Raw genomic sequence first — 21606 nt, forward strand, 5'->3', positions numbered from 1 at the left:
ACTAAAACATCAGTGTGTTATCAACATTATTCTCATACTAAATCCAAAACACAGCACTATACCAGCTACTATGAAGAAAATTAACTCTATCCCAGCCGAAACCAGGACAGATGCTGACAGAACTTGGAGGGAAAGGAATATTTTCTCCCTCACCTCACCCCGGTTCCATCACCTTTATATCAAATCGCATAACAATTTATACTTCCTTTGGGTACATATGACTACAAAGACTGGAATAACTAAGATAGAGCATTTATATATGATTCGCAAGTAACTACTAATGCCTTACAAATCACAGGTATTTACTGACTTGTATTTCAGAGTGTGATATTCCTATGGCAACATGAAAGGTTGTTGTTAAAAGATGTGAATCTGCTCTCACTTTTCTTTATAAAGGAGATGTAGTCAGAATGTTGATGTAAACTGCCCCTAATTTACTTGGATCTGCTATCCAAGCTGACAAGCAGATACATGTTTATAGAATGACAAAAATTGGAACACAGTGATGACAACTGTGGAACAGAAACTCCGAAAAGGAAAAGGTCCTGTCTGAGGAATAAGCATACATGTACACACGTCTACACTGACACGCACAAATGGATCTTTACAAGTACAATATACAAAGATCAATAGAGGAAATTTCTGTGTTTTTACAATTTCCTTTTTATAACAATAATTAGCATCAACATTTGTAACCTTTATTTCTCTCAAATATTAGTTGATTTACTCTCCTGGCCACAAAGAAGCAGATAATATTCACAAAGTTCTCGGTAGTTTCTGCTTGTGAGGGGAATAAAGGAAGGGTTTATTTTTCCTTGTTTTGTTTGGTAGTTTTTCTTCTATCAGGCTGTTTAGTATTACTTGATAACTCCGTAATGTTCAGCTCATCTATATGTATGTACCAGATCCTGATCGATATGCCTGTACCAGTTCTTGTTGTCTTTTGAATTTTTTTTTAGTATAAAACAAAATTATGACTGAATAGTACCCAGTCAAAATCAGATGATTTTGATCTTCATGGGAATCACACTTTCTATTTGGTCACAAATATTGTGTTCTAGTTGCTACACTATAAAATGGAGATTGTTTCTTTACTACTACTGTGTGAATTTCCAACTGTTCAAAGCCAGGAAATAAGTAAATCAGCAGCGTTAATCAGATTCTGACCAGACACCAGTGTAGTGAGACAATTTTCTACATGTGAGGAAAAAGTCTGCCCATGGTTACTGCACATTTCTGATTTTGTAGCCCAAGTTCCTGTTTTTGAAATTTAAATAAATTATTTTGCAAGGCTACTAGATCATTTAGTTTTAAAATTTTATTCAATTCTAAATTAATGAAGCTTTTTCAGCATAAATTCTGCTCTGTTGTCATTGAAAGTCTTCTCTGGCATGACAATTGAAAACCAAATGCATAGCACTTTGTTGACATTTGCTTATGATGCCAGATATGGCTGTGTTTGTACAGCAGCTGAAAAATATCTACACAAAAACAATTTCTTGAGTTCCTTACTTAATTTTTAATGACTTATTACCTAGATGTTTTGGATTTTCCCAACTGTGTAATTTGTAAATCAGTTTATAAAGTTGTAGAGTACTTTAGAAACTTTAAAAATCCCTGTCAGCATGGATTGTTATTTCTACTTCGTTCAAAATGTTATGAAGTCTGGCATTTCCTATGAGATGGTGGGCGAGTCAAAACCTTCAGCCTTTGACATCATTCTGCAGTTGCAGCACACTTTGAATATGTAATAACGTCACAATTACTGAAGGTAATTGGGACAAAGTGTTGAGGATTTTAGTAACTTCTGTAATATATGGCAAGTCCGTGATTTTATGTACACAATTTAATTTAATACAGAATGAAGACAACTTCAAAATAAAGTTTCACAATTTTTGATTCAGTAATGTCATACGCTAAAAGTCTTGAAGTGCATTGATTTTGTGTCACAGAAGAACTGGTGTCCAAATATATTATCTTTGCAATAAAATTCTATTCTCCTGTAGAGTTTGATTATAGAGTGCTCTCTTTGAGAAACTGTGTGGCAGAAGGCAAAAGAAATCAGAGTGCTGAGTTTCCCCCTCCTTTGAAATAGTTCCCTCATCTGTTATGATAACACGTATACTTAAATCTGAAGTCTACACTAGAAAGCAGTAATCTTATCTCCGGGCTCTCCTGACTCCATCAGCTTCAAAAGTAGAGCCTGAAAGGTTTGGCATTGTCACCAGAACTCCATGACAAAATTACAGTCACAATTAGAAGTGCAGCACTGGCTATCTATCATTTGACATACAAATCAAAACAGTAAATTTAAAAGATTCTGAGGTTTAGGACACAAGATGGCAAAAGCTGGGAAGTTTGAAGTTAAGGAAGAGATTTCATCCATAATTTACAGCTTCTTTGTCTTCCACTCTCCTGGTACCCCAGGAAAACTGGGTGGCAAGGTGTGCATGTGTACTGATGTCCAAGAAGTATATGCAGCCTAACATCGCAGAACCTAACATCACATCACAGCTTAACATCACAGAATTAGATGTGGGAAAAGATCATGCAACTTCTCTTCTGTACCAGAAGGAACAGTGTGACTTTATTTAGTTTACCATTGAACAAAGCAATAGAGATTTCAGAAATTACTTTCAGGCATTCTTCAGCATTCCCATTTTCCTTTTAGGTTATGCTAAACACTGCTAATAAAATGCTATATCTCTTCCACTACTTTAATTAGTTGCTTTGCCACCATATCAAAGTTTGGATGACCAACGAATTTCAGTTCTTTCAGGCTAAGTATTAGGAAAAAATAAGATAATTAGGGGAGAGGATAAGAATGTAAACTTGTTTCTCTGTTTTGTTGAGGGATGGATTTTTTATTCAGCTTTGGGTGGAGATTTGGGGGTGGTAGTTGTGTTTTCAAGAAAGATTTCATTAAAAAAAAATACATTTTGTTAGGCAGAGGCTCTGATTGGCCTGTATGTTGACTGTTAAAAGCGTAAATTTCCCCAAGGGTTCAGATGGCTATCATAAGGAGCAAGTGCCTGGAAACATGGATACTACACTAGCATACACAATATTCATTCATTTTGAGGACTTAACAGAATATGTTAGACATTCAATAGGTCGTTCTGTAACTTAGAAAGTCATTGTAGATTTGTCTGTCTTCTTTTCAGAAGAAATGAATAACAGTTTGTTAATTGTGCCTTTCTGGAGCTATACTCCATTTCCTATACCATGGTTTGTCATAGGAATATGTTTGTCCTTCCATTTGACTTTATAATTAGTGCCTGAGGGCAAGAAGGACTGTAATCACTGAATAGCTTTGAATATTACTACTGAATTGTAAGCTGAGTGCATGGTCAATGTTATGGGACTGCACAAGAAAAGGTCCCCATTTAAATCTGACAGGCTAATTGTACAGTCCAGCACAGAGGACTGCTGTGGTGAGGCATTCTGAATCATCTGACAACAAGATCACTTTGTTTTCTGTCACAAGCAGAAACACAAAGCAGAAACACAGATGCATACACCACAGCAGAAGGGAGGAAAATACAGATCATATTGAGGAGTTTCGTGTGTGTACTGAGAGAGAGAGAGTTAACACACTCACGGACACACAGAACACTCTAAATAAAATGACTCCTGCACAAAAGCTCTCCCTGAGATAACCACTGTCTTTTGGGCTCTTGACAGCTTTAAAGGCCATTACTAACACCTCTGCATTCTACTTACTCCTCTGCATCACATAAGTGTCAGGGAATCAGATCAAGCAAAACTCCCATTAAAGTAAATGCAAGTTGTGTCTGCATAAGGGGAAAGCGAAAACTCAATAAGGATCTTTTGGTTTGGCCTCAGGAGCATAGGAGCAGCCTCAGAGAGAAAGGATATGCCCAATAAATAGCGCTCTAGGTCAGGTACTTTTCTGGTCCATTAGGTTAAAGTTCTTGAGAAGAGGGAAGTAAATAGTACTTTGTTCTTTTAGCTATTCATAAAGACAGGTAATAAACTTATGATAATTATACCTTGGGGACTTATAAAGGTACACATAAGCACGCATCAGTGCTGTAGTCTATAGTTATGAAGAAATGCTATTTCAATTCTGATTTCCCTTTAGAAATTTGGACAATTATATAATTTCTCCTTATTTAATAGAGGTAAAGATCTTTCACTCTTTTCAGGGATATGCAATGCCAAGTAGATTATTTGAGTATGATGTACTGTTAGGCTTAGTTTAGGGGGAATGAGAAACATAAAAATTAAATAGCATATCAATATATTGTTTCCTCAGTTACTCATGTCACAGAATAACCTAGAACCCAACACATCAACTCAGGCAAAGCTAAGGCTGCTTGACTGAGGATAAAGTTTCCTGAACAACAGAAAGGTCTCCTGTAAAATGAATGAATTCATTATTTTCCTATTAGTAATACTGCTATTTTAATGAATAGGAATTTGTGAATCATAGCCATTCTTCTGGCATACTTTGATTATCCTCCTTTCATCATCCTATGAATAACATAGAAATTGCTCCTTCTCCAGCCCCAAATAAACAAACAAACACAAATAAATGGATTGTTGAATTTGTTTCTAAATTGTATGGAATGTTTTTACAGATTTCATTTTCAGAAATATTAGTAACAACTCCCTGTTACATATATGTTTTGCAAACATCACTATTCATGTTCTTTAATACATTTATGGAGTCTTTCTGTATACTACAGTAAGGCAGGCCATATAAGAAACTGAGTAGAATTAAACTTTTTCCCTGTTGAATTGCTGCTGAGGCTACTGTGCCCTCTTGCATTTGTTGTAAAATTCCATTGTACTTGGATGATACATTTCTGAACCAGGAATATTTTCACAGATGTAAAGTCCAAGAGATTGAACAGCTCTTTTGCAGAACAGAACACAAAGTACCGATTTTGTGTGTGTGTTGTGTTTTACACACTTCTCAGTCTATACATGGATAAATAAATAGGAGTTTATGTCAAAATAAACTCACAAAAGAATGTCAAAAGAATAAGCAGTCAGTGAAACTTGGAATACTTTAAGCAATTGTTCAGGACCAGAAAATGCTAACAGTATGTTAACAGTTCTTGAGAATGGACTAGAACAGAGGATTAATTCATAGTTAGCTATACCTTTCTTGTCCACATTCAGGGGCTAAAATATAGACATTTCAAATGGGTCTCCAGCCACAGGTTGGGAAGCATTGCCTGAATTCTACATACGGGACTGCTGTACATTGAGCTAAGATGTGTCTTTTTCTCAGGTTCCCTTGTGTAGACTTCTCTCTTGTTAAAGTTATAGTTAATATGGAAGTTAAAATATAAACAAAATTTAGTCCATGTAGCTTATATGCCTCTAAAATTTCCCAAAGACAAAAATCAATAGAAAAATAAACAAAACAAAACAGAAAGGGCTTTTTGGGTGCAAACTTCCCCCACCAGTATCTGGAGTAATTTTCTTTTTAGTTCTGGGGTTTGGGGTTTGTTTGTTTTGGTTGTTTGGTTGGTTTTTTAGGGGAAAGAAAGGAGAAGGAAAAAAGTCAACAGAAACTAAGGGCTTCTCAAAACTCGAGGAAAAAAACCCTGCATCTTAAATCCTGTGCCAAATTTTAGCCTAGAGCAAATTACCATGCTGCAGTCATAGGTGGAATGGAAACACATAGACAGACCTCTCACCGTATCACTGCTGTAGTTAGACAGGTCTATAGTGGATTGAATTCCATGTTTTTCTGCTTAGAAAATGTCATAGCAGCAAATACGGACACCTCAACAAAAGTCCACAAAAACCTGCATTAGGAATGAACAGAGACCTTTAGTCATTTTTGCAAAGTCAGGATCAGATTAATCTCTACTGTCACAGTGAAAATTTTTAGCTGACCTACTACTGGAAAGCAGACATTTCATGGATATTGTCAACTACCATCACACATGGAAGTGAATGCTTACCATTTTTTTTCAGAATTGCAAATCTCTTCTGAGAGTATGTGTTTTCTTCTTTGCTTTTTCTATTCAGATTTGGTTTGAAATATGGCCAGAATAAATCCTCATAAGCAACATACTATTTGTTTGAATTGTAAATCAGATATTGCCAAATGAGCACCTGTAAATTATTTGGTAGTAGTTTTACACTATCCTAAAATGTTGCTCTGAGAACAAATTATATTTTGACAAAAACCTAATTTTTTCCTTGTTCAGAATTTAGAATTTAAAACTTTGGATCAATTTTTACACTAAAGTAAATGTTTATCTTATGTCATTTTCATGCACTAATATTAATTGCTGCCACTGTGAAGTTTCATTATGCATATTAGCCATTGGTCTGCACTGGGATATTAAGGAAATAAATAACCCCATATTTTGACTTTTTCATGCGCATTGCACATAGAACATATGACAGCACCTTGGACCTACTATCCAATGACTTTGAGGAATACGTGTTAAGTACAGACAATGCTTTTTTTTCCTCTCCATTTCTCAATATACATTTCAGGAAACAAGTTGAAGAACGGGAAAGGGTTAGGTCCCCAGGAAAGTGTAGGACGTAAAGAATGACACCATTAAGCACATTGAAAAAAACAGCATATGAGAGCTTTCCAGATGAAAACTCTGCTGAGATCTTCCTTTAGATGCAATGAATATCTTCTTTAACTCAGAGTTATACTTAAATGTTATAACTAAATTCTAAGGGTCCAAAGACATATGACTCAAAGTACTGCTGAGTACTTTTAACACTGAGACTAAAGTCACTGAAATCAGTGATTGAGCCTTTTTATAATTTGTATCTTTTTATCACCTCTGAGAAATGGAATGATGAAGCTGACTGCATCATTCTCTGCAGTCACCATTGGTTTATATGTGTGCAGCTTTGAGAATTATTTGTCTCTCAGTGATGATGACAAAACATGTATCCACTAGCTCATACTTATGCATGCTCACAAAAGCTAGTCCTATTTTCTGTCTCATTAAACCAGTTAGATAGGCTTAAAATGTATAGTACATTCAGGAAAGGGGAAGTGATAGGAGAGGCTGAAAGGAACTTTGATCATGTGCATTTTTCCCCACCATCCAGAGTAAGACATTTTTCAGAAATTAATGACCTTATTGTCATGGGGAAATTCCCCACATTCTTCTGCAATACTAGGGGATACACTGCATGGCAAAGGAAGGACATTTCCTGTGTATGTAATTTTTTAATTGTTAACATAATTCCAATTGCCAGCCTTAACTTCCAGAGAATTTTTCACTGATCAGGAATCTTCATTTTCTTTCCTTTTCACATATTCAGTTAGTAACGGGAATGCTCTGCTGCAGTCCCCTAATTATTTTTCCTTCCACCTTTTATCCTAGTTATTTGCTTAGGCCGAGATCATCTGGGCAATTCCTTTAGAACAACTTTCTCAATTTAAACTTGAATATTCTTTTAGCCCTTACTACAGTCTTTAGACTAATGGCTAAGCAGTTATTATTTCCAGATGTCGTTCCTTTCTATCTACACCCAGGTACTGCTCAGCTGTATTTGAAGTCAAGCAATCTTTTCAAACACACAAAAGAGAAAAAGAAAAAAAATCCAAGTTGAGAAATGTTCCATGCAGCTGAACTGTAGACTCATAAATTCCTCACTCTAATGTTTACATACCTCTGAATGGCTCCAATTGCTACCAGCCAGGGGCCTGGGTGTTCTGCTTGCCACATAGAAATCTGAAACCTGTAACAATTTCATAAACAATGGTCCCTAACCAAGAACATATGCTCACCAGGCCACTATGTAAAGCATTAAATATCCAGGGAATATAAAGGAGGGGAAAAGGGGGAGAAGGAGAAAGAGAAAGAGAACACTGAATGTTTTGTTAAATGAAGTAGGATTGTCAGTTAAAGATCATTATTATTGTTCTACTTCAGGAGATTTTGCACCCTCAGTGTTTTACCTAAAATAAACTTTCATTTTGTGTCTGTCTGTAGCTATCCGCTATGAAATATTTATACTAAACAAACGTGCACTATAAAATATTCACATCTGCCTTTACTGTTGTTTACCCAGTTTACTCACTTTTTGCCCAATGAATTTTGAAGCTTACAAGGCAATTTGTCACAACAGTAGGACATAGAAACTCCCCCTCCTTACTACATATAAATTAGAGTCCAAAAACAATGTTTAAACTCATTTTTCCAGCCTTATTAACCAGTGAAAGTTTCCTTCCCCACAGCTTAAACTATCTCCAGCTATTAGGATTCCACAATTTCCCTTGAGAAACTATTCCACAATCTAATAGGCTCCACCATAAGGAAATTCTTCTGATATAATTGAGCCCACATTTGCTTAATATGTATTCTTTAGCTTGGAAAATTGATAGATTCGATTGTTGATTGGGGGAGGGGGGGGTTAATCCTGTGGCTATGTCATGCTTTCAGATTGTAAATGAAGTTCAGCTCAAAAAGTGGAGAACTGACCACAAAGCATGACATCTTTTATTGGTCAAATATGATGCAACGTCTTGAACTTTGATGACTTCCTTTGTTATTACTTGAAAACTCTGTTGGCTTCTCTCCTTGGGAAGGGAACCCTCATAGAATCTCTATAGCTTTGGAGGGATGATTACATCTGAGAAATGCTGAGGTGATTTGAATCATTTTATCCTTCCATCACTGCGGCACAAGCAACATTATGTACATTTGTCTCTTTTCATGGCTTAACCTATTAACTGAATTTGACTGTAGTTCAGTGTATTTAAAGGGGGAACATAAATCCAGAGCTCTGAATAATGCCTGTTTAAAAGCATAGACAGTTTAGCAGTAAAATATCAGACTAGCTAATACTGCATTGTAAAGGGAAAGTCAAGCTCAGCACACAAAATGCCCCCAGTTTTACCCCATTCTGTGCTTCAGATGTGCTTTTCAAATTGATGATGCACAAATGCCTAAACAACTTCTATTCAGTGTCTGAAGGATAACTGTAGAAATCATTCTTACCGAAAAGATACACATATCTACCCAGAAGCACATTTGCAAAAGTAAGTTCTAAGAGCAGACATATTGAAATCAGTTTCAGGTGTTCAGCTGGGCAAAAGTAAAATTCAGAAGGAAAACAAAAGCAGAAGAAATGGATAGCTGTATTTTTTCCTGTTGCTTTAGATGGATATGATATAAGCAGTCTTGCTTATATCACAAGTTTTTCTATAATTTTTATCACTTGGACTCTCCCACTGTCTTCATCAGCAAAACTGTACTCTTCTGCTGACGTATGAGGCCTGCTCTGCCTCACTATGATTGTACTACAAGTTTCAGATATACCTTGCTGGACTTCTAACACTTGATGGCTCTTAATGAATGAGTCTTGACAAATACTTTGTGGAAGCTATTTCAAGAAGAGTTAAGCAAGAAAGAAATAAGAGAAATTATAGTCTTATGTTCTTCACAGTAGCTTCTTCAAAGAAACATCTGAAAAGAAAATTTGCTAAAAATACTACTGACAGTCAGTATGCAAAGAAACCTGCTGGCTCATGCTAAGCTGCAGCAGAATGCTGCATACAGTATTCTGAACTTCAAGAACAATAAAAACTTGTCTTTTTTGGTTCCTCCGTGTGCTCTTACTTTGAACACTCCCATATACTGACACTGTCGTATTTCTCTTCCAAAAATGTCACAGGGACTCTTGGGAGCACCACATTCAGGCTCACCTTTGTACTAAACAATGACTGTACTTACATTGGAAACCCTTGATGATACATTGGTCTCTCCACACCTGTTGTGATGTGTATGCCATTAATGTTACACTATTTTTATAGAAGAATAAGGTATGAAATGGAAATGAAGAAGCATAGCTTTGATGATTTAAAATAAATAAATAAATGTAGGGAACAGCTGAATTAGCTGAAATAAAACACAGATCAAATCAGGAATACAAGTCTCTATGGGACAATGAGGGTCAGCCTGTCCTGTTTCCCATAGTTGGAATAATGAGTTAATACAGAATAGTCTATATGACATGTATTACATATGCCATTGTGCATCCCATGCAAAATGATACATTATCCAGAATTCTTTTATGAACTTCAGATAGATAATAAAAGATAAAAGCCCATGACTATATTGTCACAAAATTATGAAGAAGGAGCAATCTTTAACCACTCGTTAACTAACATTATCAATGTCATTCCTAAATTCCACCACAGGCAATTTTATTTAGGGAAATTCCTAGATGATTTTTGATCTTATATGTGAAAGCTAAAGAAGAAACAGTAATGTAAGCCATTCAGCTTAGAGAAAATGCCTTCCTAAAACCAAGTTTGATGATTGAGATAGTTATAAACATATAAGCAAGATTCACTCAGCTGAGCTACAAGTTAGTCCATAGGCACAGTCTAGCCTACATCTTCCCTTTTCCTTGTCTCTGTACTGCATAAATATGCATTCTCTGTCTGCTTTGTGAAAAGGCAGATAATCTTAAATTACATTACTGAATCCTCCTGTGTATATCACATACACATTGTTTGATCTCAGACAGGTCTTTTAATATCTCTACAGCTCAGTATTCTTGCACATAGATGAAGAGTAATTGTATTTATTCTCATTGTGATGAAAATATTCACTGGATGGAGACCTTATAAGACCCTATAATACTTACTTCATCTGAAATTTCCCTGTGCTACTGTGGTATTGAGTAATTTAACAGAAATTGTTTACATGTGTAAGTCTAAACATGATGTTTTTTAGAGATATATATACAACTTGTTAAATGCAGTCACTCAAGCATATGGGGAAAGTAAATGAGAAACTAAGCCTATAGTGTAATTTCAGATGACTTTGTCATGTCTTAATATATCTAACATCAACTTGTATGTTGCTGAACATACTTAAGCTATTGGAAGCTTAGCAATGATCAGAAATAGCATAATTTTACTCTCTGATCAAGCCTCGAAGGAGCAAGTATAAATTGACTGATGCCTCTTTAAAGGCCTACTGAACAGTCAACAGCTAACATTATGTAGTATTCCTTGGTAGCATGGAAAGAGGCGAGGAAGGTTCAGTTTGTTATCTGAAAAGGATACCCATAGACTACTGATTTTTTTTTGTTCTTTTTTTTTATTATTATCTCACTTAGTGAAGCGATAGAAAAAGAATACAGTGGTTTTAGGAACAGTGTATGGTGGGGGAAGAGAAAAATACATGTTCCTACTCTTCCTGCTATTGTGAGCAATTTACTTTGTTTATCCAAAGCAGCCTGTTGTAATTTGCTTGAAATACTGCTAACAGTTGAAATAACTCAAATGTTCCCACTTCAAACTGCCAAATATGATCACTGTTGTCTCACAGTTGTCACAGATGAACTCGTCAAGCTTTTGTCTTTCTTGCTATGGGGCCACGGGTTGGTGTCCCAAGGGAAGAAGCGCTCATTTCTATGCCCTAAATGCACAGCTTTGCTGAGATTTGAAGTTTTGTAGTTTGGGTAACCCCGAGAGTTTGCGTCAAAGATAGTCTGTGTGCCTGCTGTTAACAGTCATACATTTGGTCATATAGCCTGTGTGACTTTAAAAAAAGAATGTCCTAATTAATTAAACTTTGAAATTACATTCTTGTCTACACTGATCTGATTTTTCCTTCTCTAACTTGCTTTCCTTTTTTTCTTACTAGTTTCAAATTAGGCGCTTTTATTTGTCTAAATAAGTAGTAGTATTATGTTTAGATCTAATCAGTCTAGTCCCATAGTAACTAATAGGACAATAAAATTAGGAGAATTGATTCTCCTATAGCTTCTCCATCATATGCATATGTTCACCATAAAGACTTCTATTAGAAATCGCAATGCCAGATGAGACCATTGTTTCATCTTATTATTTCATGGATGATTGTCAAATCTAAGTTTCAACTCAAGCTTTAGTGTATAACTGTAATTGAAAATGTTGTATGTTTTGCTATGTAATAGAACTCTATGTTCTATCTGCAGAACTCTTACCATGGCCTTATGGACTACTGGCGTGCCAAAGACCACACTCTGAAAATCACCTTCTTGTTGGAACCATTTGCAACACTTACTTTCTTGTAATTTGTACAATCAAAAGCCTTGCCATCACTTATGAAAATGTATATTCTTGAGTTAGTTATCTTGAAATAAAATCCCAGTGCAAACAAAGCAGTTTATAGTCTTCATCATAAACATGCGAGCAGGTCAAGGAAAATTGAAAACTTCTCTGTAGTCTTTAACTGAGCATATGAATCATGTAAGAATTACATTTTGCCTAGTCTTCAGTAAAATTTGACATTATGAATAACTCGTGTTGAGAATACACTTTTTCCTCTCCCACAGAGACAACACAGCTGGAGAGATTTAGGTAAGATAAACTTCCCAAATTAAGCGAAACCCCATGTATGTCCCTTTTCACCGTTCAGGTCATAGTGCAAATTATAAACTGTAATAATTTGATGGCCCTGCTCGTATCTTTTGGATAGTTGTTAGCACGGCAAAGCTAGCAGGCAATTTGCTGTGATTATTGTTTTCTGATCAAAAGAGTGCAGTGAGTGGAATAATGGAATGTTTGAGGTCAGGATTAAGGAGTGTCAACAAAGATCGTAGGAGCTAAAAAGCTGGAATAGCAGATCTTGCCATATCAGCTAATGACTGAATCACAGTGTCAAGCTTGTGCATAAGCCCTAGTAGTGAAAGAGCAAAGGTGCCCAGGCCTCATGACAGATTTACAGTTATACTTCAGGAGTTCTTCTCAGGATTAGAGACAATGAGGCTTGGTCAGTGTTTGAGCAAAAGTATGTTCTGATCTCTAGCAGTTGGAGCAATCTTCAATCAGTTCTATAAAGATAAGATTCATATTCAAGTTAAAATTATAAAAATAAATATAATAGAACTTGTAACTGAAGCTGTCACACCTGCTTTGCTAAAATCTCTTATTATGAAAGATCAGTAAAGATGGAAGAGAGAAGTGAGGAGCTTTGACTGAACCTGAGAAAAAAATATTACTCCCTACAAAAAGATATATATACACACATGCAAAATATGCAAAATATATCTGTACATTACAACAAAACTACATTTTATTCTCTTATAAGGAAAAGTCCTTGATTTTTCCAGATCCATTTTGAAAACATGTCATCTTTATTTCTGATCTGCTTATTTCCCAAGAATACTAACCAATGTTTTTCCTCCTTCTTTTCTTGCAGATGCTTGTAGGAACTCTGCTTCTATATGGCATCAGGAAAAAGGTTACTGTAATCACAGTGGCATGATCTTTCAATAGAAATTATTGAAAATACAAAAAGGACTTTAATCTGTAGGATTTTTTTAGTATTATTTTGTTGTTAAACATTTCAAGGTCCATTTTTGAGAGGGAGCAAGATCAGAAAAATAAAAAAGAAAAAAAGAAAACCAACCCTACTTTTTAAATAAAAGTGATAGAAAAGCAGTGATATAAATTGCCTAAGGATGCTGTGGAATTTCTTTAGTTCAGATATTTAAGACTATCAGGGATGGTTTATGTATATTACATTTGTCCTTTGGGCATAACAGATCAAATTTCTTCTTGAGGAACCTTCTAACTTTATAATCTATAATTTGTCAGGCTCTTGCAGCAATTATCAAATTAAAAAAATTTGTTTTGTTAAATTTCAAATTTCAAAAAAACACCCCTCTATATAGAGTGGGTTTTTTAACATTTGTAAACAGTTTTCAGTTTTGCTCATACCTTTTTTATTTTCCTGTTTCATGACTGAGTCCACAAGCAAAAAACAAACAAACAAAGTTCACATGTAATTACTTGAGATATTCACCTCAGCTTTTAGACATGAATGTTTTAGAAGTTCAGATATATAGACATCATGATAGTTGTCAAAAAAAATATACTTAATAATCCATCCAAAATGTGTTAAAGTAGAGAAAGCATCAGCTGGCTTTTATGGATAACAGTTTGATTACACCATTTATAGCGCTGTTTTCTACTGTTCTATTTAAAATGAACCAGTACATTTTTAAACTTTGCTTATCAAGAGGCTACTTTCAGTCAAGATAATATACACCAGGACAAATTTGCTTGTGATTTATGACAGAAAATGGTGGAATTGACTCATGTTTTCCCAGTGGTTTAAGTAGATTGGCTTTTTATGTATGACGATTCATGGATTTGCTGAAGATTATATGCTAAATTCTTCTAAGTAAACTTTCAGATTAGCTGGAACTGTTTCCAGATTTTTTTTTTTGACATTTAAGTAACTTTTTATTGTAAAAAATGTAAGACTTTGAGCTGAATAGGGATTTGTTTTATTTTTAGAGAGATTTTTCAAAGGTGGGTTTTTTCATTCTAAGGAATGAAATTTGAATTCTCAGATCTGCAGTAACGCATTGTGCATTAACATAATTAAATATTTTTTCTTTCCCAAAATGTTCCATGATTTCTTTCTATTGTATTTTTATATTTTTTTCCTTAATGCTTGGTAATTATTTATTTATTTATTTATTTTCCCCACAGGCTTTGTCTTCTCAATTTATTTTATCTGTGGTAAAGTCAGTCTGACATACAATAGTATATTTACACAGTCTGAGGCATTTTTTGAGCTAGTCATTGAATTCATAGATTTTTTTGGTAGTTTATTTGGAGGGAAAACAGAAAAATGAAAAACCCAAAAATGAGAAAAAACCCACAATGGTACATAATAGAAAATCTGCTAACAAAAACTTGATGTCTTAAACCTAAAGAAGGACCATTAGCACACAGAGAGTTGCCTGTGTGGCTTACAAAATTGTTTTAGGGTATCAGGATGTAAGTTTCTGAATGCAGACGAAAGGGTTCTCTATTAAAAAGACAAAGCTGCAAGAAACAATTCAATACCATGCTCCAGCAGTGCTCCAAGTGACTAAGAGTGACAACCTGGTATTCTATAGATCAGAGAGTTGCACAAATATATTTTGTCCTGGTTTAATGACACGTATAAATTGGACCTTTATTTATCAAGGAGACAGGTAAGAGGAGCTTTTCAGTTCTCTTTTAGGTCTTGTCTTTAGGTTCTGCTTTCTAAGACTTCCATTACTTCTCTTGCTAGTAAAAAGGCTAGCTCACATCTTTAAGAGGACAAAACCATTCTAAAAAGGGAAAGTTTTAAAATATATCCCTACTTACTTTTCTGCTGAAATCCAAGAATGCAACTGACCACAACAAAGGTGGTTTAATGAAGAACTGAGAATTAGGGTGACACTTTGGGTGATTATTCTTACTGTGTCAACAGTCACATTAGTAAAAAAGTTTAAAATTAGCTTAGATGCTCCGTCTGGAAGCTGCACTTCTGTATTTTTCTGCCTTAAGTATAAAATCTATAACAGCTCATATGTAGTTATATAGAATCCTGTCTTGCTATTTAAAAGCAACTAGTGTCTTGTTCCGCATGATGGAGAAATAAGTGGGTTGGCTAGATGTCAGCAAGGTGGGGCAAAAAAGCTTCTTTGTATTATATTCAAAAGATATTAACACTTAAGGCTCATAGCTGACATGTCTGGTCCTTTTCCCGGTGTCCCAGTGATAGTTATAGTGAAACGGAGATGCTGTAATAAGGAGATGTGGAGAACAGTAGGCTTTAGGAAGAAGTTTAGATAAGCTTTACAATTGAAATAGAGGTAAAGCAAACACTAAAATATGTTTCACAAAAAAACCCTGTGCAATCAAGTAGTATTAAATATATTCAGAAAAACTGTTTACATTTCAAAGATTTCAAAGCATTATCTTTAATAAACTGGACTATCAGTGTATCTATACTTATTGCTACTGTGTGAAAGTATAGAGCTGTAAGGTGGGTTGTATCACATTGAGTTTATGTATGGCTAAACAGAGGCATATACATATTCAGTGACTTTTCCCTGCTACGATTCAGTGGCACTGAGAAACTTAAACCAGGAGCCCTTATGTCCAGACCACTTCTCTCTTCTTTTCACAGTAATTCCTTTTGACCTGTCCAGATTTAATTACCATCTGTCTCATGCTATCTTCCTAGCTGAAGGTGAACTAACAGTAATAAGATGGAGGCTACAATAGTGCCTACCAGCAGATTTCATTGGGCTACCGCCAAACTGACAGGGTCCCATCTGCTTTTTGAGGACACGTTGCAACAAACTCAGGTGCTCTCTTAATGACCTGACACAACTATTTAAAGAGATGTTTATGATTATAATATATTGCTCTCTTAATTACAGCAGTAGGGATTAGTTCTCTTTATGCTCTTATGCTGTTTGTTTTTCTTGCTGCAGTCTTCTTACCTACTCCTTCAGCATATAAATTGTATCACATTAATCAATGTGATCATCTTGGATCATCCCTTAGATCAATCCAAATTCAGATATGGTGTTTAAGAGAGTCTAACTTTTCATTTCTTGCATGAATGCACACCAGAATGGAGGTGGATCTCTTCCTTCCCTAATAAATGGTAAATGTGAGAATCTTTACTGTCCAGAACTCAGTTTGGATGCTATTATTAAACACATGGAGTGTAGGGGAAATATGCATTTGAAACTGTGAATGAAGCTGTTTTCTTTGACTTCCTGGTCCACCTGAGTTACTCTTTAAACTGAAACTGTGAAAGAACAACTGCGGATGTTTAGTATTCCCAGGTCACTGGTGAAGGAAGAAAATGTAAAATCCAGAATTGCAGAGAACCACAATTTTAATGTGAGTGAAGTATCAAGACAACTCCTATAATCTGTAAGAGGACTTTGCACTTTTGGAATGTAATTCATATGGGTGGTATCCCCTAATCTGTCAATTTACCTCCGTATTTTCTATGGTTATAGAAGGAGGTTAAGGTGACTGGATATCTACAATATAGATGTCTACATGTGAGCTATAGGTATATGAGATCAATAACACCTCTCTCCCCTCTCATGAAAATTAGGTGGTTTGAATTTCGTGAAGATTCATCATTCCACTGACCAGTCAGTTGCAATGAGCTGAAAAGAAGTAATTACATGTCATTTAGCATGAGCAAAGTTGAAGAAGGCATGTTGAAGGAATTTCACTCCCTTTGGAACCTAGGTAAAGGTTCCTGTTTCTAATGTTTTTTTTTTAATTTCAGCATCAGCGTATTCTATGCTCTCACACATAGTAAGAGATTCAAGAGAGCTAATCACCAGCTTAGAAAATATGTCATAGGAACTTTCTGACTACTCTCCTTCACTTCCTACTTTGCTATTTCTGCCAAATGGCAGTGGTGGTACACAAAATGACTAATCCTTTCTTTTTTTCCTCCGAAACTTCTTCCATAATGACCTCATTACATGAGATTCTAAGCCATTTATGCCATTGGAGTCAGAAATTGCCCCAGAATTGCTACCCATTAGACTTTTTTTTAATGATAGACCCATTGACTTTAAACTCACAGTTCCTTTCACATTGCAAATCTGCAAGCACGGCTTCTGATACAGCTGGAGCATAGCCAAAGGCTATTCCTTAGAGCCTGTGGAACCCCACACTATTTCCAACACACTCATACAGGCCATCCACAGGACACCTGTGAGATAAACACATTGATGTAATATTGGAAAGAAAAAGATTGTCTTCAGATTATGGGTGCTCTGGGATTGCTCTTTCAATGTAGTATAAACTTTGCCTCTAAGTCTAGGTGAATGAAATTGAGCCATATTTGGAGCAGCTGTATTGTTGAGAAAGAAAATGAAGATTTGTCTTCATGTCCTAATAGCATAGTAGACTAATGCAGGCACCACTGATGGGAAAACAGGATTTTTAGCCAGTCAAGGAAAAAATAACACAAGCAACTTAAAAAGATGTCGTAGTACCATGCAACATTTTCCTTTATATATCATAAAAAATCCACAAAGAAAATACAAAACATAAACCAATTTGGACAGTTTGTAGTCTTTATTAGGATTATGCAACTGTTCTTGATATCTTTTTTACCTCCCAGAAGGCTGAGAAATCTTACATGGTACATCAATTCACTAAGTAAGAATGGCTTCAAATGAAAATTCTCCATGTGTAATCAAACTTAAATTTAGATCCAACTATCTTTTCATTGGTTTCCATCTGGCTCTATCAGTGTCACTTCTATGATACACTCACACCTTTTTCCTTCATGTATAGAATATGCATAACTTGTTGCCAAGATCAACAAAGCAGTCTATTTCAGATTTATAGTGTTGAAGAGGCCTGTCTCAGTTATACTGATGCTGTTCAGTTTATGTCTCCTAACCAAACTGCTTTTAAGTGAGTATCAGCATTCACATTTCTACACACATGTGCACCTGGATTTGAGATTATGTATTGCCAAACTCAGCTGCCCTGTTAGCTGCAACTGCAAGACTGCCAGTGTTGGTAGTATTGAATCTAATGATGGAAAGTATCTGTTATAGGTCACCTTTTCCCTCTCCATACTTTAAAATTATGCTAAATGGATTTTTCTTTCAGCAGGCTTTATTATCCTTCTGTATCTACTTGGTGTACATGGATTAGGCTAATAGGAGAAATTGTCTCATTAGACAGCCATCATCTGCTTTCAAGGAAGCACCTCTAACTACAGTCTCTTTAGGAGACAGAGGGAGGAAGGAAGGAGTCAAAACTGTAAAACTATTTATTAGGCCTCAAAGGGTCAATAGTCTTTCATTTTGTGTGCTTGCAATTAACTTGTCTGTCTGACATTTTAATTGAGACAAAGTCTAAAACCCTGTAACCCTCTTTTATATTGTCTCTGTGATATTTTTTCTTAGGTGTCAATTCAAAAAAATGTTCTCATCATAGATAGAAAGAGAGAAATGAAAGTGATGAAACAAGTGCGAGTGTAACTTTCCTATAATCATATCAGAGAGACAAATCAGAGAGACACAGAGACACAATCAGAGAGACAAATTAGCCACAAGAGGAGTCAAAGTGAGAAAGGACATCTGTACAACACAGAAATATAAAGGCACTGGTATTTCATTAGAGTTTATTAGCTGCAAGGAAATGGAGCGTGAGAGAAAAGCATGGCTTTGTTGAGAAGAGGAAGTCAGTCATTTATTATACCAAGCCCTATAGTCTCAAAATATTTGCAGTCTCAGATTCACCTTTCCCACCCACTTCAACCTTGTTAAAAATAATGTTATTTCAATGCTGTTTTGCATATGAAAGTTTTCCCAGCCTCTCTCCCTGCCATTGCCTCTCAGAGAAAGAAGAAACCGTTTCAGTTATTTGCCAATACGAAAACTATATCCCTGATAAGAAGATTCCTCCCTCTCTATCCTCTTCCCTTTAATCTAAACAAGTTTCTGAGACATTTCCCTCATCTCTCCTAGCAACAGGATATAAAATTTTTGTGATCCCTGATATGATGTGTCAGTATGTTACTGGTCTTTACTAGGGATCAGATTTGATGTGAGTCAGGTGAACTTGGGAGAGCACTGACTGAATACATGATTCCTTACTACAAAGGTGCCAGCCAAATGATCAGCTCAAATTCCCTCAAGCCATTTTTATTGTAAATTGTAACTTAGGTATTACAATTAGCCTCCTCAATTTCATCTGGTACACCCTTTAGTACTGGACCTGATGACTCCCCAAATGGCACAGAGCTAATCTCACACACATTCAGGCTGGGTCCCGGGAGGTGTAATCCAGGAGAAATTTTAATGTTATGCTCAAAATTCCTGACACGGCCACCATCAAACTACATCTGTTTCTTTTGTCTAAGAGAAAGAGAAGCCAGCCATGGAAGGTTTCGCAGGAGATGTTTAGCCATATTTGCCCACAGTGTGAAAAAAAAAGTGGTTGGTAAAGGAATATCTGAATTTCTGCCACTCATAGGCAGAACATCCGGACAGAAGATCCGCATGTATGGCCAATTCATGTTACATTTCTATGACAAAATAAATGGCACATTTTGGTTACTGGATGTTTTATAAACTGTTGTCTAAATGTTGACATCCTCCCTCTAATTTATCTTTTGGTAGTTATTTGTCGTATGTCAAAATGTGAATTTTTTTCAGATCTCATTTACTTCACATCACAGTTTGGGGTTTTATGCATTTTGTATTCCAAGCTGCCCCTAGACTCACAGGACAGCTTGTATGTCTACCACCTCAAAATACCAAAATCCAGATATCACATCATATAGAGCTCTCTCACTGTCTTCAAAAATTAACCTATGGTGCTGGGACATTTTTTATACTAGTATAGCAGTGTATTTCAGAGACAAATCTTCTTAACCAGTCTTTCAAAATCTATTGTCACACAAAATAATCAATTACCATTATGCTTGGTTTCAATAAGCAGTCTGTAACAACTATATGCACGTATTTGACTTAAATGTTTGCATGAAGTATGTGTATTAGTTAATATATTAAATGGTTATGGAAAGTAAGGTTCAATGTATGAAATATTTCATGTTGAAACATACTAATGAATTATCAAGGGGGAAAGGGTAAGATTAAGTATAAATTATTTACTAGCGAGTCAAGCAGAGCAGATGAGACCTTTTTAAAAGATGTTCTTCATGCAAAGCCATGGCATACCTACAAGCTGGAGACATTGTGACAGCTTGAGATGTGCCCTTCCTTTTTTATAAATCAACAGGTAAAAGATCTTTATTTCCATTATATATATGTTAAATAGAAAGCTGGTACCACATAGATAAAAAGAGAACTTATGTTAAGTAACTAAAGGCAATCAAAACACCTCTTTAGTATTCAATAAGAGACTGGGGTACAACCTTAAACCCCAACAGTCTTAATGTATGTATCCCACTGATTTGTTTATCAGTGGTATGGAAGATTGACCACACATGAAGAAATCTGATATACCGAACAAGATTAAGTGTTATGAAAGAATGACTTTTACAGCAGCGCTTGATTAATCCCTTCCACAGTGGAAAGGTCTTTTCTTTTTTCAGACAAACCCTCCCCTTGATGAGGGATCAGCTACAGCAGACTTGTCTCAGCTATATGATCTGCCTGTAATGAATAACAAAACATGCTTATTCAGTAAGATGTTACATTCTGTAGACAATTATGTCACATGTGACATAAACCTATTCACCCTTTTGGTATCACAATTAAAGTAAATATGTGAGAGACATGAGATTCTCTTAAGAGAAGGGGTATGGTTTCTTGTAACTACCTGCAGCATGGACAGATCAATAAATACCTTAAACATCCCAGTGACCTGAAGATATTCTTGGATGTATTAGTATCTCCAGTTCCAAAGATTTTCTGTTGTCCCCACAGATACCAGAAGCTTCAGGGGCTAGACAAGGGTCCTTTTCAAATTTCATATCATCTTTAGCCTTTCATGCACCAGCTGTGAAAATCAATTAGGCTTGGTGAAACTAAGCTGCTGTATGTTCTCAATAATGAAAAATACCAACTGTGCTCTAGTAATTTTCTCTGTCTGTAAAAAGAAAGATGGTGCTTCTGAATTTCTTTCTCACACTTTTTGCTACATAGAATTGCCTTTTTACTTCTGCTTTTGAAAGTTACCAGATGTGCCAGACAGATTAACACAGGACACTGTTTAGAAAGGCAGGAAAGCTATGCTATAGGACAGTCCTGACATTTGTGATTCCTTAAGGCTAGTATGAAGCCAGCTCTCAAAGTAAAAAGCATCTGCTTGGGTGCCAAAGTGAACTTAAACTAATTCCT

This window comes from Mycteria americana, chromosome 5 (genome assembly GCF_035582795.1).
Source record: "Mycteria americana isolate JAX WOST 10 ecotype Jacksonville Zoo and Gardens chromosome 5, USCA_MyAme_1.0, whole genome shotgun sequence".
Classification (NCBI taxonomy): Eukaryota; Metazoa; Chordata; class Aves; order Ciconiiformes; family Ciconiidae; genus Mycteria; species Mycteria americana.